This window comes from Corvus hawaiiensis, chromosome 30, assembly GCF_020740725.1.
Source record: "Corvus hawaiiensis isolate bCorHaw1 chromosome 30, bCorHaw1.pri.cur, whole genome shotgun sequence".
Classification (NCBI taxonomy): domain Eukaryota; kingdom Metazoa; phylum Chordata; class Aves; order Passeriformes; family Corvidae; genus Corvus; species Corvus hawaiiensis.
In genome coordinates this window covers 15,292,511-15,313,962 of record NC_063242.1, presented here as the reverse complement: position 1 = coordinate 15,313,962, position 21,452 = coordinate 15,292,511, and the positions used below count along the sequence as shown (strand labels likewise).

The 21,452-nt window shown below is 37.9% G+C and overlaps 1 protein-coding gene across 11 annotated transcripts in view; it reads left to right on the top strand.

Moving 5' to 3' along the window:
• Positions 1–21,452, top strand: part of PTPRM (protein tyrosine phosphatase receptor type M) — a 460,837-nt gene that overhangs the window by 78,661 nt on the left and 360,724 nt on the right. The window lies entirely within an intron of this gene.

The window sequence follows — 21,452 nt, the reverse complement described above, 5'->3', positions numbered from 1 at the left end:
TCTAAGGAACAGGGGCTTATTTCGTGAATAAAAATTGGAATTGTTAAGGAGGCCCATGTCAGAAAAGAGTGCTTCTGTCTGCCCCTGTCAGGTATGCCTTAAAGGAAGGGTACTGAGAAAGTTGCAAGAAACTGAAAATAGTGCTTTAGATTGCAATAGCATTTTCAGCCTTAAGTATGTAGCATCTCTGAGGCTGCACTCTGTAATTACATTGTCAGTTGAGAATTGCTTAACACTTTTGATGCTTTAAACTATGACAGACTAATTCTGAGAAATGTTAGTTTAGTTCTGTGGCACTTGCAGTGGTGCACAGCTGCTTGAAATCTCTGAATGTACACTACTTTCTGCTTGAAATTGGAGACAAAAAGGAACTTCTGAAATGAACTGTCAAGCTTCCTTTAAGGGAGATGATTCAGATCTAACCTTCCACGGTAGGTGGTATCGCTGGAGATGAATGAAGAATTCTTCAGGATGTAATGCCATTTTGCCAGCAGGAAAACACTTCACATTTCAGATAAAAATTCTTTTTGAAAGCTCCTGGCAGATACAAAGTGACAAGGTAGTTCCTAGGCATTAGGTCTATATCTGGATAGAAGACATTAGACGTACAACTCTGGGAAAACATATTTAAGGAAAGCTAGGATGAAATGAAGGTAATACAGATTGAATTTGTCCCTGAGGTTTTTTTGCTCAGAAATCTTGTAAATGTCACATTTTAGTTTTTGCAAACTTTATTTAAAATAAGATTCCATGTGCTGCAGTGTGTGTAACTGTCAGGATGTGTTTGTGAAGCTGTATACCTGTCAGTCAGACCAGATCACTGAGATTTGACAGAGCTACTGCCTCATGTCTGTACTTTCATAAACTTTTCATAAGTCCTTTCATCAAAGATGGAGAAACTTGCTAGTGAAGTTATTAGTCTAGTTGTTTGGGTTTTTACTTTTTTTTTTTCTGCCCCTTCATTCTTTAAAGTAGGTGTTCTAATGTTCCTTTCATTTATTTTTGACAAAAACCTCCAGTGGAAGGTACCTCTTTCTTGTAGTGTGAATCATATACAAAATGCTGTTCTTCAGTTGTCTGAAATTACACCTCACCAGCAGTTAAAGTAAATACTCTATAATCTTTGAAATTTGTGGCACATGTTACCAAGTCAAATCTTTTTTGTTTTCTTGGTCTTGTTTCCTTATTTATATGTCTTAAGGGATGCATCTAAATCTTGACTAGATTCTCTTGTAGACTTGTCTTTTCCTTGATGTACCTGCATAGGTTTCTTAGACTTTCTCCTGGCGCACATCAGCACATTAGAAACCAGAAGTGGTTTCCATTAATTTTGCAGTGCATCTATCAGCCATTTAAGGTTGTGGTAGTTTATGATTATACAGTTATATATGGAGACATATATAAAGAGAATCTGTATTAGTCATTTTCGCTTTATAATTTCCTCTCAACTGAGGCACTTCAGGCAGTATACATCTGTGAGTAGATGAAGACCAATCCAGTTGAATAATTCCAAATAAAGGTTCTGCTGGAGTGCCATACTGGTTAGGCATGGAAACCAAAGCTACAAGTCAGATGCAGTCACATGCAACAGTTATTGCAGGATAAAAATGCTTTGAAAAAGTAGATGGTATGGATTTTCTTTTTTGAAGCTTAGTGCTCTGGGATTTCATTAAAATGACAAGCTGTACACCCTAGGACTCTCTGTGAGATTGTTACCAAAGACCAGATAACTACCTAATGGTTGCTTAATTACCTAATGGCTGCTCGAATGAAGTTATTCTTAGAAAACATCCTATTATATTTAGCAGTGTATTTTTCACTTGTCTTTTTTTTTTTTTTCAAAGAATTGTTTTTACATAATTTTCAGTATGTGATTTTGATGCCATGTTAGCTAATTGCTAGAAGAAAAAAACCATGTTGTGTCTTTTGGGAGGCTTCCTTCCCCCAAAGTTCTCATAAAGTGATAAACACAAATATTTTTACCAGATGCAGATTGAGTTACTTTATTTAAAAAATAGGTTGTAAAAAGGGTTCTTTACCTTACATGCATACCTTTATTGCTGCTCTTAATGTCAAGGGACTTATTCTGAAGCATTTTTGGCCTTCAGCTTCTTAATCATAATATTAGAACATTGTACTGTTCTGATGGAGATGGATTTAGACTGTTTATTGACTGGGTGTTTTTTGTGAAGCAGGCGTGGTGAACAGAAAGAAGTTATTGAAATTCACTAATGTGCGTAATTCATCTATCATAATTTAACAAATGGAAAAGACTAAGACATGCTGCCATCCATCACAATTATTTAACTACTCTCAAGGGTGTGATAAATCCTATTAAACAACTTCTGGTTTAGCAGATTCAGAGAATTGTACTGAGCAAGTTGCATCTTCTCTGTCAGCTTTCTGCTACTGTTCAGTGACTTGTAGTTTTGACATGTGTTACAAAACATTTAATTTAAACTAGAGCTTTTTCAAAGCTGTTTTAGAAACAAACTTGCATAGAGACATAAATAGCAGCAACCAAACTTAAGTAGGAAGCCATACTATGACTGTCCTTTAGAAGTACCTGCTTGTTCACTGAATTATATGGTGGAGAGCCAGAGCTGTCAGGGAGCTGATTTTCTTATCAGGCAGCTGTGTCCAAAGTAAAGGGGAGGTAAATCCTAGTGCAGTCCTGAGACTCTTTAGCCCTCAGGTTCAGCAGGTCCCTCAGTTTTTTCTTCCCTTGTTAAGATGAATAAACTACTGTATGTTGCATGTATGATAGTTTAGCCAAACTAAACTTGCCCCTCATTAATAAGAAACAAGCTAAATGAAGAGGAAAATCCAGTTGGTTTTTTTTTGGTTTTTTTTGGTTTTTTTGTTGTTGTTGTTTTGTTTTGTTTTCTTTTTGTGTGTTGTTTTGGTTTTTTGTTTGTTTGGGGTTTTTTTTGTCCTGAGTTCCGATATTCCACAAGAGACTTCCATGGAAAACAGCTTGTAGTGCGCTAACTGTGATTTCCAGGCCTTGGCACAGGATGGTTTAGAGTGAGCATTTGCTTGTGGACCCCATCATTGTGCGTGAAGGAGCCTAGCAGAGATTGGTAGAAGTTATTGAGAGGATGCAGGAACAGCAGTGCCTGGTAGAGACTCCACAGGGCGGGATGCGCTGGCTGTTGGACATAGCCCAAGTCTGCAGGTTATGTATTGACATGTTGCAACACTGTTGCCAACTGCAGAGTTAAGTCTTCATCCTCTGTTTACCATAGCAAGCTCTGAAATATTACAAAAAAATTTAAGGGCTGTCATTCTTTAAACGATTGGACTGTGGCTTCCATTGGACCTATAGCATCAGCTTGGAGAGTCTGGCTGTACTGTAAATCCGCATCTGAGGCTGCTGGTCAGTGTAACAACATGGGTGTGAGGTCTGTGCTTTGCAGAAGAGTCTCGAAAGGATTCCTTTCCTAATCCTATTCTTTTCTTCTTCCCTGCTTTATCTCCTTTACTCTTTAGTGCATATCATTATGTTGAGGTGTTGAATCAGTGCTCACTGAGTTGGGGAACAGGGAACTCTTAAGTGTTGTTCTCTGCACTGTTGTTTCTGCTCTTCCCATGCTCCTTGGTTAATTATTCTGGTTGCTTTTTTAGGGTACATCTCTGATGCTTTCTTTTCTGTCATACATGCTTATCATCTCCAGATCCTTTCATATATTACTTAAATCAGACATGTTCTTTTCTTACCTTTGCAGAGAGCACTTCTGTATGCTTTCCTCTCCTCCTCCATCAGTTACTGCAGAATTTGCTGGTGTTCCTTTGTATAACGCATTGAAAATCCGAAGTCAATTGCCTGCTATCATGCTAGAAAGAGTGTTCAGACTGCAGTCTTTCCCTTCTCCACTAAAAGCTTCCTGCTGTTGGCCTTTATGGATTATCATGTTTATGAATTTGCTGTTGGCTGTGACTGTATCTTTCTTCCCCCTTTCCTTCCCTTAAGCCCAGCTCAATAGCTTTGCCTACCTGCTATTCAGGGTTGTCTTGAAGCTGAACACAGGCTATATTCCATGCCCTCTAGGTAAGGGACTTCTTCCATATGCTTATCTTCATTCAAAAAACATCTTCTAGCCTGACACTGAGATTATGTGCCAGTAATTAGTCAACTGATTAGGCTGAGGAGCAGTGAAAGGCAGCCTAAGATGATACTAATTAGGGGCTTTTGGCAATGTAGTGAAAGATGAACAAAGATGATTACAGAGAGTTGGGCCTCAAAGGCGCGGATTTACAGTTTTTAGTAAAGGATTTACAGTACAGAAGCTGTTGTTGATTTGCCATCTGTGAGAACTGCTGCAGCAGTGTTGAGATGTTATCTTGAAACTCTCTTCATGCATAACTTGGCATGATAGTGGTCCTTTATAAAATAGTGAAGCCATCTTTGTGGCATTATTTTTTGTTTGTCTGTTGGGGGTGGGCCTTCACAGTGACTACTCTTTGCTTTACCAAAAAAGATCTCAAGTTTTCTTTCTTGTCAGGTTTGGTGAGTGACAATTGCACCACATTATGCTGAGGATACTGTAACACAGGGATTAGTTCCCTACAAAGAAAATGCCAGAGTTCAGGCATTGTGTATGTATAAGTCATAAGATCAACAGCAGGCAAGCACAGAATGAGGCTCTGGTGCCTTCTCTTAGCAAGGAAGGATGTGATCAGAGGGCAGCTGAGTCAGTGTGCAACATCCCCATTACCCCCATGTCCTGTATCTGTCTGGCTCTGAAGTATGGTTGGTTAAAAGGATGGACTGTGAGTAGGCCATTTGTTCAATATGTTTATTTTGGGAAAACAAATCATTACAAAACAAAACGACTTCCCCCCAGCAAGACCAAAAAAAGGTGCAGGAGGTGGAGTATGGATGAATGCTGCTGGTCCTTTGGCACCAAAGAACAGATCTCCTGCTGCCAATCAGTGAAGGGGGAAAACTACTATAGTATTATTATGCATTTACCTTAAATAAGTCTACAGTATGCATGAATTTGAAATGAGACTAAAATACTTTCCTAAAAATTTGGAAGGTAAATGTGCCAGAAAGAACCTAAGAAAAATAGGAAATACAAATTTTGTCTCATTCTGGTTGGTTTAGATTAATTCTTGGTTGCTCTCAGGCTTACCTCAGGTTTCAGGGAGAAAAGGAAAAAAATGAAAACTGCCAAAGAACATGGGAAAATATGTCTGAATGTAATGTATGCGTAAAATGTGGGACACTTGTCTTGTAAATGAGGCAGTTTTCTGCAGGAGGGAGATCCATTATTTTGTAGTACTTTCACAACTGTAGAGAAGCAGAGGTGTATTTTGTCAACCATGGTTTAAATTTTACATCAATAAAATAACCTTTTAAGGTATAGAAACCATTAAAAACAGTGAAGTTGGTCATTTATCTTGCAACTATTCACCTAAATTTTAAAGGAAAAAAACTTAATATAAATTTTTCTCCAGAAAGTTCTCATGCACAGAATTTCCTGTCTCCATGAACATTTGTTTAGTCCTTTATTTACTTTGGTTGAGCTCTGTTTCTTTAGCCCTATTGTTCGCAAATCAATGCCTTTCTAAATGAAATACCAGATTTCCCAGAACACTGCTAATCAATTCATGCCACAGGTGAGTTATGTCACAATTTTTTTTTTACTATTGTGAATAAAACAAGTTGTGTGAGAAGGTGTATGTGTGTGTTCCTGAAAGTCTCAATACATCTTAGTGAAGCTATTTGAAAAGAGCAGTGACTTCACTGATTGTGAGCATGTTTTCTGCTATAGGTGGTTGTTTTGCATCACTACTCTGAGTGTATGGCCTTATATGATAGTTTCGTGAAGTGTCTTGGACTGGTAGGTTCTATATAAAAAAAAAAATCTGGCTTTCTGTTTTTAAGTCTTGGTTGGTTTTTTGGTTTTTGTTGGGGTTTTTTTTGTTTGTTTGTTTGTTTTAATTTGTTTGTTTGTTTATTTTTTAAGAAAGGATAGATCTGTGAAAGAATTTCCCGGCTTCACAATTTAGAACTTCTTTGTAGATTAGGAATTGCCTGCTATTGTTCTTACTACTGTTGTGGGCAATTTACTTAACCAGCGTCATGAAACCACGTAGCTATGTTGGTGTGCTTGTTTATCATGAGAATAAGACATTTCTTTCTCACAATCCATAGGTGATTACCTCTGGAAGCAGGACTAATGTGGATTTGGAAGTAGTGGAAAAAAATATATACAGAATATTTAGAATGTAGAATAGAACTAATTGCAATATTAGAATTGTTTGGTGTATGCTTGTTAAGAAGGGGGAGGAAAAGTAAAATAGGTTACAAAAAGGGAGAGGAAGTGGAGGAAAGAGGGGAAGGAGAGATGGGTGTGTATTAAAAAGTACGCCTTTCCTTTCTGTTCCGTTCCATGTTTAAAACTGGTAAGACAAAGCATTACAAGGATGAATAGGGTGACCAAGTCTGTCAAGCAGACATTGATTTGGTGCAAAGTAGCATGGCTGCCTGGGAGTAAACTGTGTTACATATCTGTAATTCTTCATTAGGTAATTTCATTCAACATAAACTTCTGAGAGGTGAATCTTTTCTCAGGAGAACGTGATGTTTTGAGAGAAAAAGTTGGACTTTTCAGAGATATGTGACATTTAATATTTGTAAAACGTTTGATTTGGAGCCATGTGACATTGATTTCAAAATTGGAACAGTACAGAATCATCAGCGTAAATCAAATGTCTTTTAGAAAAATGGTTAATAGGTAATCAGTGTGGAGTATGTGGAGGTCCTCTGAGGATTAATTTTAAATCTGATGGCATTTAACCTTTTTGTTAGTAATGAGGAAGAAATACGGAGTCATTACTGATAAATGCATGCGGATGACAACAGGGTTAGTGCCATGGTAAGCAGTGATCAAAGGAGAGCTAAGTCATCGAGTAAGGTGGAGTGCAAGAAAGCAATGTATGTTCTGACACAGAAATGAAGATGTGTCACCAGCCTTAAGAAACATTATCAAGGAGACTGTGATTGAAAAAGACATGGAGGTCATGCTTTCTGAGGTGTGTTCAGAAGTAGAAACAGGAGGAGTGCTTGGCGTTGTTATTACTATGTCATTGGAACAGTTGATCTAGCTCATGCAACATCACAACTCATGAAGGACCACAAACTCAGGGAAGCTCAGAGGAAGAAGTATTCTGAGCCATTAAGTCTTTGGAAGCACACCTTTGAAATTGCTTAAATCTGTTCAGTAAGTCATATTTACAATATTTGTAAATATATATATATATACACACAAATATTGTACAGTACTTGATCTAGGTTTGGAAGCATGCTGTAGAAAACTGCTGTTTAATAATTGAGACAGGCCACTAGTAAAAAAAAATGCCTGAATGACTAAACAAATTCAGGCTGAGAATCAGGTGAATTAATTTTTGGAAAAACTGGAGAGTTGAAGTAGATGTTCCTTGGGTAGCTGTGGTCCAAACAGGATGCATGAGAGCGAGCTGGCTGATGTCATTACAAGGCTATTCTTCATAACCTTTGAATGATCATAGCAGGTGGGAGAGGTGCCTGAGAGCTAGAGGAAAATAGATGTCAAAAAGAGGAAGTAAAAGGATCCAGGGAACAACAGGCACCTCAGAAGGTGATGGAGCAACTAATTCTGGAAACCATTTTCAGGCATATGAAGGACAAGATTAGGAGCAGTTAGCATGAACTCACCAAGAGGAAGTGACCAACATGATGACCTTCTTGACCAGCGTAATAACCGGCTGTGAGGATGTGACTGGCCTGATAGATGAGGAGAGACCACCAGATATTGTCCACCTTGGCTGCAGTAACTCACAGAGAAGCTGATGGAGAATAGGCTGGATGAGCAGTCAGTGGGGCAGGCAGAAATCTCTGTGAGCAGCCAGGCCCAAAGGGTGATGGTCAGTGGCACAAAGTCTTAGTTGGAGGCTGGTGATAGACTTGAGGGGTCCAGCACCTTCATTAATGATCTGGATGAGGGGCAGAGCACAGCCTCAGCAGGGACAGACCACACCCTCCAGAACTGGGAGAGGTGGCTAACATACACTAAGGAATTGTTCAGCAAAATGCAAAGTCCTGCACCTGGGGAGGAATTATCCCTGACATCAGTACAGGCTGGTGTCTGACCAGCTGGAAAGCCGCTTTGCAAAAAAGGCCCTATGGATCAAGGTGCACACCAGGCTGACCATGAGCCAGCAACGGTCCCTTGCAGTAAAGGCCAGTGGTATCCTGGGCTGCATTAAGTGGAGTATTCCCAGCAACTCCAGGGAGGTGATCCTTCACCTCTGCTCAGCACTGGTGAGGCCACAGCTGGAGTGCTGGTTCCAGTTCTGGGCTCCCCAGTACAAGAGAGATATGAATATACTGAAAAACATCGAGTTTTTGGAAAGGCCACAAAGATGATGGACTGGAGTATCTCTCTGTAATAAAAGACTGAGAGTGCTGGGACTGCACAGCCTGGAGAAGAGAAGGCTCAGGGGGATCTTACCAATGTCTAAAAATACCCGAGGAGAGGGTGCAAAGAGGACAGAGCCAGGCTCTATTCAGTGATGCCCAGTGATGGGAGCAGAGGCAATGGGCACAACCTGAAACACAGGAAATTCCCTCTGGACATCAGGAAGCTTAAAGATGTGACAGAAATCTGCTACAGATTGCCCATGATGGTTGTGGAGTCTCCAGCCTTAGAGATACTCGGAAACTATTTGGTTGTTGTCACTCGACGCACAATTCTTACTGTCTGTTGAAACCTTTAGACCTATTTGCTACTTCAGATATAGAGACCAAATACAACTTTCAAAAATATTTTTAAAAGTTTAAGTAAGATGCATTTGAAAAAATGTGAAAATTGCCCTAAAAGCTCAAGTGTTTTAATGTCTAATAAATAATTAAAGGTAAATCAAGAGAGATACTTCAACATATGTTTAAAAATGTATGTATAGATACCATATATAACAAGTAATAGTATTACAATAATATCATATCAGTACTTTCAAATAATTAAGCCTAAAACCTCTGAGCTAGCCTAATCTGTCATATATCAATGATACTGTCCTGATCTATACTGTTTGGAGACATGAGCACACATTTAGCTGTTATTATTTTTATTCCTATCCTGAAGCAAACTTTGGTAACTGAGAGGGCATGACCTTCCCAGTGTAACATACTGGTGTCCCAGGAATATCAGACTTTTTTCACAAAGGATCAGAGATGCTTGTTCCAGCGTCACAACCTGGAAAAAACATCCCTTTCATCAGGCATGGAACAGGAATTAGTGGAAAGCAAAAAATAATTTGAATCAACCTGACAGTTTTTTGAATTAGCTCATACTCAGATGATTACAGTCTCTCACACACAGACCTGAAATGGTTTCAGCAAGGTTAGAAAGTATGAAGATTTGTGGGGCCTCAATTTCTCTTTTTGTTACAGTACAACATTTAAATGAGTTTACTACTGACTTAATCCTCTCATAGGCAAGAATTGAAAGTAATTATTTTATCTGGGTAGTGTAGTGATAATGCCCTATTCTACTGTGTGGGAGGTTCAAGAGTTCGCTCTTCGGGTCATCTAAGCTTGGGCATGTCAGTGTTGCAGCAGTAATGTTTTCAGCAGTGTCAAATGTGGGTCTCTCTTGTAGCTGATGAGACCTTGTGAAAATACCAGAGGTTTCTAAAATTAATTAATTCTCTTCCTTCTGAAATAAGGTTATAGATGTGATGAATGAAATAAAGTATAATTTACTGCAAGTGATAATGACTAAAACCAAGGGAAAAAAAGCAGTAGCTAACTACATTTTAAAATAGAAAGTTATTTATACCTGTAGTGCAGTTAAAGCCTGTTGTGCTGACTGAATTTAGCAAGCAGACCTGGGATTCAGCCTTAGCACTGCTAATGACTGGAGGCATTACTGATGTAGTGAGCTAATTACCCGTGTGATGAAGTTGCCTGCTGGAGGTTTTTGACTGCTTCATCACTGTGGCACCTCCTACAGGTTAATTCACTGAGCAGCACAGGTAAAACCTCCAGGTGGAGGTCCTGCTCTCCTTCATCCAGTCACAGAGTCGTAATGACAGCGGTAATTAATACAGAGATGAATATTTTCCTGAATTGTTGGTCAAGTGAAGCTGTATCAGTGTTGTAGAACTGATGGTTGTATCATAGAACTGAAGGCTGTAACACTTCACATTCTCTGCATGGGAAAATTCATACACGGTGACTTTAAAAACAAAACCAAAATGAGTGACAGCCTTTCTCACCTGAAGGAAAACCCACAGATATCAAAAGAAAAAAAAGAAAAAAGAGTGGCAGGATTCTTGGGTTAGCAGGCAGGACACGGGCTGCATGGGCTGCAAGATCTGATTTAAAATTTGAATTCTTTCTACATATAAAATTCTTTTATGGCATTTGTTCTCAGATGTCTCAGTTCACACATTAGAAGTCAGAACATAAACAGCTTGTTTAATTAGATGATAAACTATTTAGCTCAAAATTTATAGGGAAAAATACTATAAGTAAAGTAGTTTCATAAGGAAAAGAATGAATACCAATGTGTTTAGTCTATTTTTTCTTTTGCTCTACCCGTTGATGAAGTAGAATATAAACTTCTGATATACTGGGCAGAAGAATTATAAAATTTATCTTAACATTATTGGCATAAAGAAATGCTTAGGGGTTTTTTTTCTGTTTTTACTTGTGGCATAGCTGAAAAACCTCTTGAGACTAGTAAAGTGAACATTGCCTTTGTTCTTTACTTAAAGCTAGAGCTGTGTTGTAAATAGTCTGTATTTTTCATCCAAGCTTAATATGCTGTAGTCTAACAGGATGCATTAAGTGTTCTCTAACAGCTGCAGAACTCATCAAGCAAATGGAAAGATTAGCCCTGAAATCAAGCTTCAAACTTTTATTTTCTCACAATCAATAGACAAGTAATGTATGTTGGATTTATAATGATATGAGATTGACTGCTTAAATCCTTTTTAAAGTTCAAAGCTGGAAACAGATTGTGTCTACAAGCAATCCACAGCAGAGTTTCTAGAGGCTTGTGATAAATAAGTGAAATTGGGTTTGACTGAAATGGCCCATCAGTCCCATATGGGTTTAGCAGGAAGATTTCAGGCTCAAAAAGACAGAGGTTTAGAGAAGCATCAAGCAGTGGTTTCACAGCACCTGAGATTGCTTTGTGGAGTCTGCTGGGAGATGTAAAGACAAGAGCTCATTAAAAATGAGTAGCACCAGGGAGAATGATTGAGCTTCAAGTACACTTGTGTTTTTTAGCTTGAGGAGTTTAAAGGTGAAGATACATTTTAAAAGCTCAACTGGCAGATGAGAAGAATGCTGTCAGGTTTCTCAAAGAAATCCCTTTATATAAATAGCATGTTATAGTAGTTTTTTGACAAGATCGGGGAGAAAAAAAAAAAGCAAACCCAAAAAATTACTCAGCTCAGAATGTCCTGATAGTAGGATGAAATAATAGTTAATCTCTCAGCTATCAAAATGGGATTTTGATAAAACAGGTTGTCTTCAGTCCTGCTATCTGTTAACTTCAGAGGCAGTATTTACTGCCTGTAAAAGCTGTGAAATCTGGGGAAGAAATTAGTCTTGGGGCTCCCTTTGAGGATATTCTATCTGTAATAGTAGTTCAGCTATGGTATCTTAAAGTTTGTGGCGGGTCCACTGCCTTAGAGGTGGCTTTTGCCTAATCAAGACTGAACTGTTTTACACTGTTGTACTTATTTACTTTAGAAAAACATGATACTGAGCTTTAAAATCAGAACTTAGCTTCTTACTTGCTTTTTATTCAGATATAATCTGTGCTGTTAACAGATACAGTTGTTACGCGGTAGTTGAAGTAATATAAAATATCACAGATTTTGATTAGTCTGTGAGAGCATAAGGATTGTTTGTCAGTGTGTGTCCATTTACCTAATGCTGGAAGACAAGGAATGAACAAAGCCACATTGACCTGGGAAGTAGCGCTTTGGTTTGGTTTGTTCAGTCAGAACGAGTGTCCTTTGGCTCAGGACAAATATGTGATATTTGTGATATGTGATAAATGTGTTGAAGCAACATAGTCCTTTTTTCATAGTCTCATAGCATGAAATGCAGCTGATCACTATCTGTTTGGTGAAAACTTGTGACTCTTGGCACAACCATAGACAAAAGAACAGTGGTTGCTCAGCATGTTTCTTACGTTTGCCTTCATTCACATCCATTCATTCCCATCTATCCATTATAAAATGGGGAAAAACTGCGAGGGGAATTGAATAGCACAATTTCTAGCTAAGAATGAAGGTGTTGGATTTTAGTAATTTTAAGAAAGAAGTGCTGTTTTTCAAAGTTATTAAAAAGTGCCTTAGCAAAAAAGAGATTCCACTGGGATCGGGAATTTAATGGCTTTGTGAGTTGAATGGCTAGCAGTGCTGGTTGTGGAAAAGGTGGTTTGACTGTCTTTTATTAGGCTGTATTTCCCCAGAGCCCTAGGATGGATGTAGCATGAAAAGGTTTGTCTTCATGACAAACTGAAAATCTAATACGATGTTTCCTGAACAGATGTTAGATAAATGGTCTGGTGTGGTCTCATAATCACAGTCTTGATGATTGTATATTTCTTAGATTATACTGTGTTTTAAGTATAGTGTTGAGGTGAGCAGACCCTGTATTATGATAATTTTGGCTGCAAGGCATAGGTTTCAATCTCTTCCTCCCAGCTGGGATGGAAAAAAAGAGTAGATCTCCCCACCCTGTTTTTTCCTTCCGTCTGAATTGTGTTTTATTTCACTTCAGACTTTCCATTACATGCGATTTTTTCTTGAATATCATCTGTATAGTTCTGTACTGTTTTCCACTTGTGTGGTTTTGTGGTGCTTCCCAAATGTCTTTCCCTGCTCTTCTTTCCCCTCCCCTGGATGAATCTTTGTGGGACAGCTGTACTGTGCTGTTTTAGTGAGTTATAAAGATGCTGGGATGTTTGGGTGAGGTGAAATGAAAAGGACTAAGCAGTTTTTAGGAGAATCAGTTATAAAAGTGGAATTAATATGAAACTACTGAGGATAGGCAGCTATCTTATTTGTTGGAAGTTGCTTATCTTCGACAGGTCAGCACAACTGTTTACATTCCTCATAAATACCATGTTGAGAGATTAATGATGAGTGATTCTTGAGTTTACCCTTTGTCAGGTTAGCACTTCACCTAAGGAAACAATTTAGGATTTTGCCTTTAGGCCTTGGTAGCTCTATAGGAGCAAATGAAACCAGGAAAGAGTGAAATCAAATTTGTAATTTCTTACTGTGTTTAGGTATTTTCTCTTTCATTGCAGCTGCAAAATATGCTTGGGCATATTTTGGTGATAGATCTCCTCAGTGTACTGCAAAGAGAAGATAAAATCGCAATAAAATCTAAATGAGGAAAGGTTAGAGGCATTCTACATAATAATTAAATTAATAGGGGCAGCATCTGTTGCCAATCTAAGAAATCACAAATAGCTGCTGAGTGGAAAAGAGTTCCCTATGGTATGTGCTTTGTCCCTCAGCTGACAGAAGGGTGAAGTGCTGCAGATTGCTGCTTCAGAGTCGCAGTTGGGAGTGGGAGTGTGGTCCAGGGACTGCACTTCAAATCACCCCTCTTTCTTTTCTTCCCTAGAAATGAGTACAGAGACATTGTTGTGGGTTTTACTGTAGATTTCCAAAACAGAGGTGTAGTTTCAAGTCCTTTAAGAGGTGCTGCATGGTGTCAAATGAAAATATGCCTAATTGCTACCTTCCATATATATTAATGCACTGTGTGCATCCCCCCATCCTGATCATGTCTTTACTAGTCTCCATTTCAAGTAAATGGGGGAAAAAATAATGTCTCCCATATCTCTGTTCCGTGGCATCTGCTTTCTTTGCCAGCCGGGATGACTGAATGCTTTTACGCGTTTTGTAAAGGGGTTCTGTGCGCTCCTGGGTGGTAGCTATAAAAATAAATTAAGTAAATCCTTTGGTATAAACTATATGAAATAGGTGTGCAGTTGCATTTTTGTTTTTCTCAGTAGGCTTATTTCACTGCAAGAATATCATTTGAATTTTTAATTCTGTTTTAAGTGCGTGAAAAGAAGGTTCCTTTTGTTAGTTATTTGTAGGTCAAAGCTTTCAGGCAGTTCATACAAGCAATTTTTTGCATTTTGAAGCACATTTTTGTCATGTATTTGTGATAAACAAGATGCAAAACATAAGGGAAATCTGCCTTTTATTTATTCACTTTTGTAGTGGTTTTGACCACAGTCCAGAATTTCATCACGTTCACTCAGTTCCAATAAAAATGTAAATCACCTGTCTCCCTTTTGCAACTGGTATGCCCAGTGTGATCTTTTTAATAAGGTGTATACATCTGCAGGTTAAACAGGTGTTACAAATTGGACTTCTAGTTGTTCTTGGAAAGTCTTTCCAAAGTAATTCTCACGTGGAGCTTTTTTTGGTAACGCTTTTTTGAGAAAATTATCATAACATACATTTGTAAATTCACTTTAAGCATTAAATTAGTAATTAAAAAGGACAACAGTACATATACAAAAAAAAAAAGAAACAAAAAAATTCCCACCAGCCCCCTCCCTGCAACAGCCACTAAAATTTATCTGTAGCAGTTATTCGTACAAGAAATGTCTCTCACTATTAATTCATGTTGAACTGGAAGAATAGCTATTAGTTTTAGCACCCAGCATGATATCCTCCCTTTAACTAAAGCATAAAATCTGATGACTTCTGCAAATATGTTTGTTTTAATAGTACTTCTCAAAATAGGGTCTCCATAGCACATTTCTGTATAATCCTGTACGCTCTTTGTGGGGTTGAACACTCAAATATTTCTCTTGGTAGATGTCCTAACTAATGACAACTGCAGCAGGGTTATAATTTGTGTATGTAAGCATATATGTGCACTTGCCCGTATAACTGATGCCATACATTAAGAAAAGCTATCACTAATACTGTGGAATCAAACACCCTGCCATTAAATAATGCCAGAAATAAGTTTGCTCATAGAATATTAATGTGCATCCATTTTCCCATGGACTTCATAAATATTCACTGATACAAAAATGACACAAATATATGGATACTATTTGCTTACACAAGATGGATGATTTTTATTTTAAGAGCCTTTATTCATTGTCTTACCTTGGTGAGTGGTTTCTGGTTTTATGTCTTGGTAGCTCAAAGGTGTTTAAATGCACATTTTGAGAGGAAACTTTTTTCAGGGTTTTTCAGTAAAGTCCAGGAACCCAAATTTTGAATTACTCTCTATATCTATTAGGCAAATGTAATTGTTAAAACCCATTTTATTTGCCTAAGTGTGGGCAGGTTTCTAGGGGAAGTTAGAACTGACAGATATGTTTTCCATAAAATTCAACGTTGCTACATTATCCTGTGTTACCAAAACTGAAACATTTTTGGTGACATTTATGTTGATTCACTTTCTGTCAGATAAGTGGAGGGAAAACAGAGAGAACAACTGTAAATGTTTTATGAACGTGTGGTGAGCTTTTGAATACTCTTAAATAACAGCTCTAAGTGTTTATCTGAATTTTGGCTTTTTTTTTGTATGCTGTCATGTCATCCATCACCTGTGATACTGCTAGAATTGTGTCCATAAATTTGGAATTCTCAAGCATTCTTGTGCCACCTTCTCCACAAGTCTTAGCACAGTTCTATAAAATTTTTTGTCGTTTTTTCTCCCTTAGGGACAGAATTAATATCCGACTTTCTTAGTTGCTAAACACTTACTTCATGATCTTTTCTCTGGCTCATGAGATTTTTCCAGACAATTCTTCTATTCTCTACCTTTTTCAAAACCCATTCTGAGCACACCCACAATCAGAAAAGGTCTCTAATTGTAAAGTCTGTTTCCTTTTGCTCTTATCTCTCACCCCTGTGCATATGTAGATTTGACAAAATGTAGAAACTGTTTTAAATGAGATCAACTTTATGCAGCACATGGATTTTCGGGCTCCCTGACCAGTAATATAGATTGCAGAATTATTTTAGAGCTCTGAACACTTGCCTTTGGTAGAAGAAAAAAAATTCCCTCGGTATATTTTGAGTGAAAATAAATGTTCCATTTTAAAACAGACTACCCACTGTTGAAAGCTCACTAGTAAAGCCTGGATAAGTATTTGTGGTGCATGTGTGTTGCTGCAGATACGTGGCAGCTCTGTGGGTACTTTGGAGGCACACAGAGAAGTTTCTTTTGCTGGCTATCTCTGAGCTAGCATGTCTGGAAAGCCCTTTCAACATGTAATACTGTAACACCTTTGAGAGGGCAGGTTGAGCTTTTTTTTGCTGAGAATCTACACACAAAGTAGAATCCAGGCAGACCACGGTGTTCAGTTCCTAATACGTTCTTTAAACTGTCCACTTACATAGCTGAAGCTAGTTTACATGAACCTTATTGGCTTGACCATATACGGATTTCAGAGAAGCAAATGCTTTTGAACTAGGCAATTTCTGTCATCATCCCATCTATAGTAAAAGTTACACAGCAGACCAGACCTGTGTTACAGGTTCACAGGCAGCAGTTTAGTTTTATTATGTTAAAAATTGTCAGTTGATTCCCACTGTTGCTTTCTCTGTTAGTGAGTTTATAATTGAGAATGGCTTATTTTCCTCTTTATGACTCCTTATCTGCCCCCAAAGGAGAAATTGTTTATTCTGTGATGGGGTGGTTTGTCAGCTTAAAAGGCACAGGATCCTGTTTCCTAGTGCTGTGTTTCTCAGATCATTTTCTACTTGTCATGAGAGTGTCTAGATAGGATAATTGTCCTGAGTAACCCTTGGGGATGACTCATTCACAGATTAGGCAACCTTAGCAATTGTAGTTTGCCACAGTTTTCGGTTATTTCAGGTTTCATTTGCCTTGGTATGTTGTCCAGGTGATGCGCTTGGTCCATTGCTCTTGGATGCAGGGTTGTTCATTAGGACAGGAAGGAATGCAGTTGGCTGAGGAATGCTATACTGTTGGTTTGGGCAGAGGCTTCTTTTTTGTTATAGACAGAAAGGAAAGAGAAATTGCCTAATAGGAGATGACTCTTTCCCTGCATTATCCAACCCTACTGATATGAAATGTGGTCTAGGCATCCCAGCTTTCAGATCAGATGTCAACATTTTAATTCCTGTTTCGAAGTACAGCTACATTGCGCTTAGATTTAATCAACATTACCCCATTTCCAGAATGAAACCGAAAATAACAGAGACAGCAGAATCCAGAATACTTTTTAAATGAGATAAAGAAGAATACTAGGCAAATGGGGGATTCAGTAAACTTGTCTTCTGGGTTCATGTATTCTGCAACAGGATTCATGTTACTATGGCAGATCAGAAACCATAGGGCTTTGCTGCAAAGAAAAAATTGATGTTATCCCAAAACAGGGCCAGCGCATCAGTTCTGGTATGCACATATGTTCCCTGCCAGTGCTAGCACTGACACTCATAAGAATTACTAGTTTTAGGACTTGTACACTTGGCAGCAAATTTTTGATGGAAAGTACATGTTGATCTGAGATCTCTGAAGTATATAAAATCAACAGAAATGAAGCAGTGCCCAGCATAATTTGAACATTTTTCTATGCTGCTTTTTGTCTCTGAAAGGATTTTTAGTATCCTACTGTTTGCTAAGGTATTCTTTGAGAACGCTTCATAACAGTTGTCAGAGTCTGTAAAACACAAAATAGTTTGAATAAAAATTCAAATTAGGGAAAAATACAGTGTATTCTTTATCCCTTTTACTTTAATTGGTTGCTTTCATCTTACATTACATTCCTTGTTTAAGCTCATAAATTTTTCAAGATCTAAAGTAATTTAGCCAGCTAAAATTGAAGCATCCATAAAGGACTATGCTCAGACAATGGCATAGTTATATTGAACTGGGTTCATGATGGTTAGATGGATAATCGCAGTTGAAAGAACCATAGGCTGTAATAGACTGTGTTGCATCTTGTGCATTTATCAGTTCAGTTCCCCTTAGGAATCCAAAAATATCTATAAAATGCAGCATAAGCCAAAGAATCTTAATGGCATATGTATCTTCTGCTTTACTTATAAATATTTCAGTCAGCATAGAGTTCATCCTTTAAAATACAGTTTGGCCATCCAAACTGTGATGTCAGTATAACAGGCAGGGAAATTGCTTTGCTTGATTAAACTGTGTAACAGCCAATATGTATTTTGATTATTACTATCAATTCTAGTAGCAAAAAATGAGCAGATTTCTCAAGTGAGCTGGTTGATTATAAACAGCAGCCAGTCTTGGCAGTGGCTTGTGTTTCAAAACAGTGCCATGATGAGAGAGACATTAAAGACCTGATAGTTGCTCAGATTTTACCAGTCCTTGTTGATACCATGGGTCCATTTCATGAGCTGGAAACCTTGACAATAAGAGCATCGTGACTAGAAAATAGACAAAGTGCTGCAGGAGCAGCCAGGAGGGCTTCAATAGAGGCAAATGCAGGGGTTTCTCAAAAGTCATGACCCATTTCTGAAGAACATCTTGTAGTATGGTCAGATGTGAGGGGTAGAAGTGCCAGGGGTTGGTCATAAGCCATTAGGATCTTGGATGACTATTGATTTACAGTAATTGTTTCTTGGCTAATTTGGCTAGGTGGTTTTTTTGTTGTTTGTTTTGTTCCACTAAGGTGTTCTGTGTTAAAAGGTTGCCTCTACTTCCAACACCTATATATGCCATGCAAAAGACTTTACAAAAAGTCATGGCTGTGCAAAGCCTTTATTAGTATTCATCTTATCCTCAGTGTCTCGCTGTGGAAAGAAACATGGCTTGACATCTGTGCTATTAAAGATGCTCTGTATGCTGGTCAGTTCTCTGGATAGGTGACTGTACAGCTTGATTACTTGTTGCAATACTTTCTACACTTTCCTTATTAGTTGTGGGTGGATGGGGCTTAGGAATGGAAGGAGTAGAGAACTTTCTTTAAACTTCTGTAGCAGACTTGAAGATTTGATACCCATTTTGATGAAGTTATAGTAATAATAATACAACAAAGGATGTAAATGGCAAAGATGGAAAAAAAAGAAATCCTGAGTGTGATTTAGCTGTAGACTTGCAAGAGACATGAAGAAAAACAAGCAGTGAGAAAGGGTCCCATGTTGAGAGACAAATGGTCTAGACAAATAGAACTGTCATTCTATTTATCCACATTTTTGATGTCTTCCTGATTCATGAGCATGGGAGAAGCCTTTATTAACCATCTGGAATCACAAATACTGCCTTTTTCCCAGTATTGGATATTTTGCAGTGCTTGGCTGGGCTTCTGGATTTGAGGAAGAAAACGCTTTAAACTGTTTTGTCTTCCTATCACTAGAGATGTGTTTGATGTCATAAAGTGTGGGAGCTATTCCATATATTCATTCATCCTGGTTTGAATTGTAAACCCTGATTTATGCCAGCTTTCATTTGAGTATATATTTTTTGCCAAGTTTGACTACACTGCAGACTGCATAACTTAGTGTTTAAATTTATGTCCTATTATCATTTGCAGTACTTTTGCAAGGAAACTATCTTTCTTTTTTATTTTTATTTTTTATAAAAAAGCACAAATATATCTGTGAAAGTTGATGTTCAGCTTGTATGTCTGAAACTTAGCTTGTGGTGTATTTTATGAAGTTCGAAGTAATATTTATGCAAGTACTAGAAAAAATGTGTAAATGACTGTCTAAATTTCTAAGCCTTCCCTCTGGAAATGTTGCAGATGTTATTTAATATACTCCATAAAAATCTTGCGTATTTCTGAATTTTTTTGACTTCAGGAGAGAGAGAGTTTATGTCTCTTGTTAACATTGAGGCAAAATGTTAGATTTTGGAGTTGTGAGTTTTTTAATGGGTTTTCTGTTCCCATTGGATTATCTAATTGAATCTTTTGCACTTAAATTTGTACAGAAAGAAGCAGTTTCCAAGAGGTGCTGATTTCCCTCAAACACTTAGATCTATTGGAGACTTCCCATAGAAAGTTATCTTAGAACAGAGACTAGTACAGGATGACCTGTATCCAAGGACAGGGCAAACATGGTATGTCTCTAAAGGCCAATGTAATAGTCTCACTGTTAAGAAAAAAAAAAAAAAAGATTCAGTGATTGCATATAAAAATAATTTCTGCTGAAGATTATGTGCTTGCAAAATTCTTGCTATGAATCTCAAATATACACTTGGACTAGTTATTAGGAAGACTGGACTTCAGTTAGGTGATATTTGTCAGGTGTAATGGAATTTTGTCTTCTACTTTTTGGTAAGTGTCATGGTTTTAAGCCCTGGGAAGAAATTAATTTTATCCTATTGAAAATGGACAATACGGTATTCTGTAATGCCATTTATAGTGCTCTAGGAAAATTAAGATTTTAAAAGTAATTTTTAAATCTAGATTTTGTCTGTTTCCTGTTTTAATACAGCTTGGCGAGGCTAAGCCTACTGTGCCTTTGGACAGATAGCAAAGATGATGAATAACCCTAAAGTTTAGTTTTGTTTGAACAGCTGTAGAATTTCCTTCAATATGGACAGAAATATCTCTGACTAGAGTTATATTTATTTTCCCAAATAGGAAAGATGTCATTCTTCACTGGAGTGAAACATCAAATAAAACAGAATTTTGTAACCCTGTGTTAGTCTCCTCTTAGATGATAACAACGTGAAAAAGCTGAAGTTTCCTCTGTACCACAGGAAAGAAAGCAAAGCTTTTCTGTTTTCTTGTGGATAATGTTAGACTCCATTCTTTTAAATTTGGGACATTAATTTTTTCCCTACCCCAGCTTGGGGGTGTGTGAGCTTTTATAACATGTTTTTTTTTTACTTAGAAGAGAGTGAGGAAAAAAAAGAGGAAATAATACTGTTTTCTTTCAGAGATTCTGAGACTGAGTATCTTGGGGTGACTTTATGATGTGTATCCCATATTGCTGCCTATGTCCAGAAATTAATTCTTGTGCCTTTCTATGCCTTTAAACTGAGCCTGAGGGGGGGAGGAAAAACTGAGCAAAACTTCTTCAAAGCAGTTTGCAGCTTGTTCAAGGTCACACAGAGATAGAGACGGCTCTCTGTGTTCAGCCGCGGCAGGAGAGCGAGAGCGAAGGGAAGCACCCGGCTTGCTTTCTTTCCAGCCAGCTTTTGGCCAGTTTTTCAGCTCCTTTCCCTCCGGAGAGTTGAACTTTTGTTTTCCTGGGACTTTGTGTTTTTTCCCTTTTCTCTGCTGGACTGTTTCAACATAAGAATACATCGGGAGGACCTTCCACCAAGGCCTTGGCCCTGGAGGTGGGTCCACCACCCTGTCCCAGCTCCAAGGAGGGGAAGAGAGGGAGGCTACGGAAGGACTCTGAAATTTTCCCAGGTTTTCTCTCCACAGCGAGAGGTTTCATTATTTAGCATTAGTATCTTTTTTTCCCTGTGTATTTCTTAAATAAATAGTTTTTAACTC